This window comes from Petaurus breviceps, unplaced genomic scaffold (genome assembly GCF_028583685.1).
Source record: "Petaurus breviceps papuanus isolate PSGF00001 unplaced genomic scaffold, PetGlider_PUasm1.0 90639, whole genome shotgun sequence".
NCBI classification, from domain to species: domain Eukaryota; kingdom Metazoa; phylum Chordata; class Mammalia; order Diprotodontia; family Petauridae; genus Petaurus; species Petaurus breviceps.
In genome coordinates this window covers 6,025,729-6,033,228 of record NW_027187296.1, presented here as the reverse complement: position 1 = coordinate 6,033,228, position 7,500 = coordinate 6,025,729, and positions in this window count along the sequence as shown.

The window sequence follows — 7,500 nt, the reverse complement described above, 5'->3', positions numbered from 1 at the left end:
CTCTACTTTCTAGCCTCCCTGGCTACATTCAAGACTCAGTTCAAATGCCATCTTTAGGAGACTTTTCAGGTCCTCGTGCCTTCTACTCTGATATTTCCTTGTATTTATTCTCTATGCAACTTGTATGTACCAATTTATATACATGCAGCTTCCCCCATTAGAATGTAAACTCCTTGAGAGGTCAAGGACTGTTTTTTTTTATTTTTCTTCATATTCCCAGCACTTAGCCCAATGCCTGGAAAATAGTAAGTATTCAATAATTATTTGTTAATTGATTGATTGATTTCTTATCTCTTCCCATGGTTCATTTCTCCATGGTTGTTCCCTTATGCTAAGCAGACGTTCAGATTTGAAACATTTTGGGATGCTTTTAGGGTCTTGCATTTACATAGACATGGAGATTCTCCCACTAAAAAATAATATAACTAGCACTTTAATTTTTATCATAGAACATTAGAAACTTGCCAAGACACCATCTTCAAGGTTTATATTGTAGAATATTATGGTTGAGACAATGTTACAATGATGCCATTTGGGTACATTTGCTAGTAAATGCCCTTGAACAGCATCCAAGGCAGATTCCTATCATATTGATTTTCCATCCCATTATTTGTTCCCTTACAATTAATGTGCCACTTCTCATGTTTTCTGTATATATGGAATGCTTTTCAAAATGCTTCTCAGAATAGGAGCAACCAAATTCAAAGGATTCTGAAAAGTTTCCTTTGACTTTGTAAGTCACCTCTTTAATAGTTGAGTTTCTATACCCCACAGAAAATCTGTTGCCTGATATTTCAGGGACCTTTCATCAGACAGAGAAGATTCAATTATCTTCCTGGGAAAGGATGTCAGCAGATTTACAGAGCTAGAACAATAGATTCATCTGAGCCCTGCAGTGTTTCCCTTCCCTTGGAAAGTCTAACAGCCAAACAAAGAGCTTGAGACAGAAACACAATCAAAGACAGGGAAGCTAATAGGAACAAATTTCACCTTTTTAAAAAATATGTAGATAAGTTTTATGGGAAATTTCAAACTTCAGCGTTATAAAGGCTAATGCTTTTAAGACTAATGACCTATAATGACAATATGTCTGCATTCTATATAAATAAGAACTTGGAATGAGGCACATCTGTCATAATGAAATATGATTTAAGTGCACCACAGGGGAGATTAGAAATAGAGGAGTTTTCATTTCACTGAATTTCTGAATAAACTTTCTCCCTGATTAACGAAGATGATATCAGATGGTTCCAGAGATTTTTTCATGCCTATATGCCCACAAAGCCCCCCATATCATCATCAGTACTTCTGCATATGGATTGAAAGTATTCAAAGTGAATCAAACAGAACCATTTTTCAAATAGTGACCTTTAAACTGTAGCTAATTCCCAGCTAATTAGTATCTGACATTTTCTAAACATTTAGATTACAGGGGCAAGAACTAAAAGGAGTCTTAGAGATCATATAGTCCAGCCTCCTCATTTATAGAAGGAGAAATGGAGGCAGAGTGAGAATGTGAGTCACCTCAGGTAATAGTGGGGAGTAAGGAACAGAGATACAATTTGAACTCAGATTCTCTGACTACATCCAGTGTTCTTGTCATTGTGACAGCATTGCCCCAAAAGATGTGTGTTTATTTCCACTAATAAACTAGTTAGAGGGGTGGCTAGGTGGCACAGTGAATAGAGTCCCAGCCCTGAAGTCAGGAGGACCCGAGTTCAAATTTGATTTCAGACACTTAACACTTACTAGCCATGTGACCTTGGGCAAGTCATTTAACCCCAATTTCCCTGCCCTCCCCCCTCCAAAAAGAAAAAAACAAACTAGTTAGAAAATACTCTTTTTTTAAAATATCATTTTCTTTTTTTTAAGATTTTTTCCCCAAATGCTTTATTAACTTCTGGTTTACATCATTCATTTCCACCAGATTTTGAGTTACAAATTTTTTCCCCTACCCACTGCCGAAATATCATTTTCTAAACACAGCAGTTCTCAAAAGGCCCCAAGTATTTTGTATATGCCTATCACTACAGTCAAGTCTAGTTTGGAATAAAGATATGAAGGCTTTTTTCCTTCTATAAACTTCTTCTATGGAGAGGCAACATGGTATAGTCAGTAGTGCATTGGCCTGGGTACAAAGCCCTCCTCTGATATATACTGGCTGAGTGATCTTTGATATGTCACTTAATAGCCCAGTATCCCAGGCAACTTGCTAAGACTATAGGCTGAAGAGCTGACATAGACTTTCAATGAAAGAGGAAATTCTTTCCAGGAGATCCCTACATTGATGAAATGACACATTCCATCCAAAAAAAAAAGTACCTTCTAAGACTGTAAATTTAAACTTTCCCCATTCATATACAAGAGTACTTTTTCTCAATTTGTACTTGTCACTTCCCCCTGACCAGATTTACTGCCATTCTCTTGGTGGTTCTTCCCTTGGGTTACAGTTAGCGTGAGTTCTCTAGGAAGAACTGTGGTACCTGGGATACAGCTGCTTGTATTGTCCCACATTGGACCTGGGGTTCATAAGAATGGGCAAACACATCCTCTAGGAAACTGCAATAATGGCATTTGTTCTATACCACTAGCCTGTGCCCTGTCAGAAATGTGCAACTATGGTTGATATAATGCCCCTATCAAGCACCATTCCATGCAAGAAGATGGTCTCAGCCCTCTCTTGATTACCACTCACAGAGGAAAGTAAATATTATTGTAAAATGTATCCCAGCCCATAATCCAGGCCCAATCTGAGAGTAAGGAACATGGTGTGAAGCACACAGGACAGAATCTGATAAAAAGAGAATTTAAATGCTGTATTCACCTGACCCAAACCATGGTCAATAATAGAGAATTTTTGGAAGACAAGAGAGGTAGCTTTATATTCCTGACCTCTGGGAGAACTTTTGAGGTCAGTAAGAACCATAACACAAAGGAGACGTTCCAGAGTGGAGACATCCTGATTTGGACAGGACTTTGAAGTATAATACTGCCATGACAGGAAAATTTCAAAATAACTCACTTTGACATACTAAGACCAGAAGGGCAACTTAGGAGTTTTATCCTTTGGGAGGGGAGAGAGGAGAAAAAAATAAAAAAATAAAAATAGGGTCCCTATTAATGACACTACTGGAGTTGTAGAGGACTACAGATGGAGTGAGGCAGAGGAGTTGGGCTATTTGAGGACTGCAACCATCAATCACTCGACAAGTATTTATTAGGTACTCTATGCCAGGCATTATGCTAGGCACTAGGGAGACAAAGGCAAAAATGAAACAGTCCCTGCCCCCAAGAGCTTACATTCTATTAGAGAAGACAACATATACATATATAAGTAGATTAAATATATTCAAAATAAATACATAATTACAAGGTAATGGGGAGGAGAGGTGCTTATCCCCCTCTGATCCTCTCTGAACCTCCAGAGGCCAGTATTTCACTAGGCTCTGGAGAAATCAGAAAAGTTCTCATGTCAAAGGTGATGCTTTACCTGAAATTTGTGAAAATTAAGGGTTCTAAGATGTTGAGTTTAGGAATAAGGGATGGCATTTGCTGAGAAAGGTAGAGAACTAGAAATGACTGCTGACTGGCGCCACCTGCTGGTAACCAAAAAGATCTGCAGAAGGTACTACAAATCTGAGTGCTCCTTGGTGGACAAGTCGGGAGGCTAGAAAGATCTTTGGGGAAAAAGAAGGTGCTGATGGGTGAGTGTCAATATTTTCCATGAACTCTGATAATAATTCTATTTGTTTTATATGACATACAAATAAATATATTCTTCCTTGAACTTGGAGAATTTTGTGTTTTCAGGGAGAGATAGTAACAACCAACTAACTGGACAGTGTCATTAAATGAAGTTCCCATAACATCTGGGTTGGATCATATTCAGAGATATGAAAAATCTCTCAAAGTCTACTTGGACCCTCTCTGTCCTATGAAAGGATATCCTGACTACTAATTAGGACATTTCTACCCAATTCTATTCTCCATGTCTGAGTTTTGAGACTTTCAGACTAATTAGTTTGAAATCTTCAGAATCAAATGGTATTAAGGACACATGCAGAGGTATTGGGAATATTCCATTAGCTTTTATTTATTTATGTGTTTGTTTAAGCTGGGATAATCAGCCTAGAAGGTAATGAAATTTAAAACCCAATGATGTTTATGCCTGTCTAACTTAAGATGTCAGATTATGCCATGGGAAAATGTCAAAGGAAATCATTGCAGTTTTTTTTAAAGATCACCTAGAAGCCAGAGCTGGAATATTTTTGATGACAAGTCTATGAAGGAAAAGAAGCATAAAAAGCTGCTGGTGGTATCTATTATATTCTGATGATTTGATGCTGGGGAGACTACTAAATACTATTCCTTTAAATTAAAGTTATAGGAATTCTTCCTCTGAAATGGGAGTGGGGGTGGGGTGGGCAGGATATTCCAATGAAGTGAATGTTTATAATTACATCGCTACATTTTTTCATAAACTGTAATGCCAACATCTTTGCTTACTCAGGTGCTAAATTTAGAATCTCAAGAGAGGACTGAAATTTAATAAGAATGGGGGAAAAACAAGCCTGACTTCGCAATCATTTTAATTAATGGTAAGCAGGCACTGGAATGGTTTCTAGAAAATAGACGACTAAGAACGAGTAGAAAAAGAAGGAAGCAACCATGATAAATAGGGCTCTGATTTGTTTGTGAAAGAGAAGATGCAGAGGTAGAAACCCCATAGTGCACCCCAAGCCATTGTGGGGCTGTGGGAATCCTGCAAATCCTCATCTGTAACTCTCTACGGTGCTGCTCCCATTTTCATCTTGAAGAACTCTGCATAATATGGTCCATATTATAGGTGCAGAGGGAGTGAATACTGTCTCACTGTAGAAACATTTGAAGCACTTCTCTGGTAGCAGCCAGAAAAGAAGAAAGGAAAGAAAAGAGATAGCAAGAAAGCATCAAATCATTTTACTATACATAAGCACAGAAACTGATAGAAATGGGAATAGGTTATGAAAATGCAAGGGCAAGGAGGAAATTGGAATTTATTCTTGGAAAACTGTCACTAAGGCTGATCAGTCTAAAGTGGCAGTGCAATAGGAAGAACATGGAATTCAAAGTCAGAGGATCTAGGTTCAAGTCTAAGCTCTACAATCCATTTGTTATATGACCTTAAGCAAATCCTTTCATCTTTCTTGCCTCAGTTTCATCATCTGTGAAATGGGACTAATACTACTTTACCTCACCAGATTTTTGTGAGGATCAACTTAGATAATGTATGCAAGTTGCTTTGTAAACTTAAAACAGGATAGAAATGTCAATGAAAGCAGAATGGCATAATAATAAAAGAAAAGGTTTGAATTTTGAGTCAGTGAATCCTGACTCTGTAACCTGTCTGTGTGACCTTGAATAATTCACTTCACTTTTCAGGGTCTCATTTTTCTTGCCTATAAAATGAAACACTTGGAATAAGTTGATCCCTAAGGTCCTTCTCCAAATCATATGATCCTATTATCAATATCATTGCTTGAGATGTTATTATTACTTTTATCTCTTTTAAAATGATTTTTACCCTCTTGCAGCATTGTAAAAATGTCTGGTAAATAAGGGAAGGAGGTAGCTACATAAAGAAATGTATGGCAATTGCATGGTGGCAATACACTACATATAGATTTTTTTCATTTCAAAACAGCACCATATGGTGTCAAAAGTAGTGCTTGGGTTTGAAATTTAGAAATTCAGAGATCATCATATGCAAATACATTTTTATATTACTCACAGTTTACCAGAGTCTGAATAAAGCCACCAAAAAAAAGTATAATGTGCTCCATTCAGTGGAATTACTGAAATTCAGTCCTGGAGCTAAGTGTTAATGGGCAGAGAATGGCTTCAGCATATCCACCAGAGACGAAAACACCATTACTATACTTGATACCAGAACTATTAATGGATTTTCTGTCTTCTCTGTCCATGTACAACTGGAAAGGTCACTTGCTGAAACATCAATAAATAAAGGGGGAAGGGCAGCACGATGTCTTCACTGAGCATCTTAATAATTATTGTTGCCATTACTACACTACAAATACCTTCATTGATGGAATAATGAAGAGCAAACAATTCATTTTCCACATTCTAATTGGACTGTTTTTTGTTTTCCCACTAATTTCAAATTCCAAAAATCAAGGTCAGTATGTTTTCTAATTTATGTAACATTTTATTCATTCTACTTAGAATTTAGGCTACATTAAAATGCAAGAGGTCACTAGTAAAGAATGATTTTTGAAGCACTAGAAATATGTACCTGCCCCCCAAAAAAATCATCTCTCTTGCCTTTTCAATGATGGAAAAAAATGAAAATTTATTAAACACCTACTAGGTGCCAAGTATTATATTAGGCATTTTACCAATATTATTTCATTTGATCCTCACAATTCTGCAAAAGGATGCTATTATTATACCAATTTTATAGTTGAAGAAAATGAGGCAGACAGAGGTTAAGTGACTTGACCAGGATCACAATTTGAACTCAAGTCTTCCTAACTCCAGGCCCAGTGGTCTATCCACTGTACCTCCCAGCTGCCTCTAACGCTTAATGATGGTGCCTGAAAATTCATAACAGTGAATAAATCATTTAATTAAATATATCTTAAAATATATATTCTTTAATTAGAGAATCACCAAATTTCAGAATTGGAAGGGATTTTAACATTCAGCTAATTCAACACATATCTAAAAAGAATCCCTACTATAACATACTCTACAAGTGTTCATTCAGCCTGCTCAAAGATTTCAAATGAGGAAGAATCTATTACTTCCTAAGACAGTGCATTATACTTTTGGTCAGTTCTAATTATTGGGAAGCTTTTCCTGACATTAAACTTAAACTGACTTAACCTCTTTGTAATATCCACCCACCCATTATTCCTGGTTCTGCCATCTGGATGTGATCAAACAGAACAAGTCTAATACTCCCCACCTTCCATATGATAGGAATTTAAATATTTGAAGATAGAGATGATTCCCAGCCCCTACCCAATCTTCCCTTCTCTAAGCTAAGCAACCCGAGGTCCTGCAACCTATCTTCATGTGACATAACTATAACACTGAGGCTTTTATCTTATACATTACCTTATGTCTATAGCAGGGATTTTCCCCAATGTGTAGGCATCAGAAGAAGTCATTGCCTTATCCCTTTCCCTTTTCAATGTTTCAGGAAGCAGCCCTGGGTAATCTGAATAATTCATCCCAGAAAGAGGATGTAGGGACAATTGGGGAAGAAAGAGTGCTCACTCCCCAAATTTTTGGAACCAAGCAGGAAGTGCTAACACAATCAGATGACACAGTATACTGAGAGAAGAGATAAATGATAGTGATTCACCATGACCAGACATGGAATTTGAAATAGAAACTCACTTGCAAGATCCAGTACACGAAATAAAATAAAAGCTGCTAGAGTCTCTAGAAGAATTATTCTATGAGACTTAACACTGGGGGACTTCATGAAAAAAG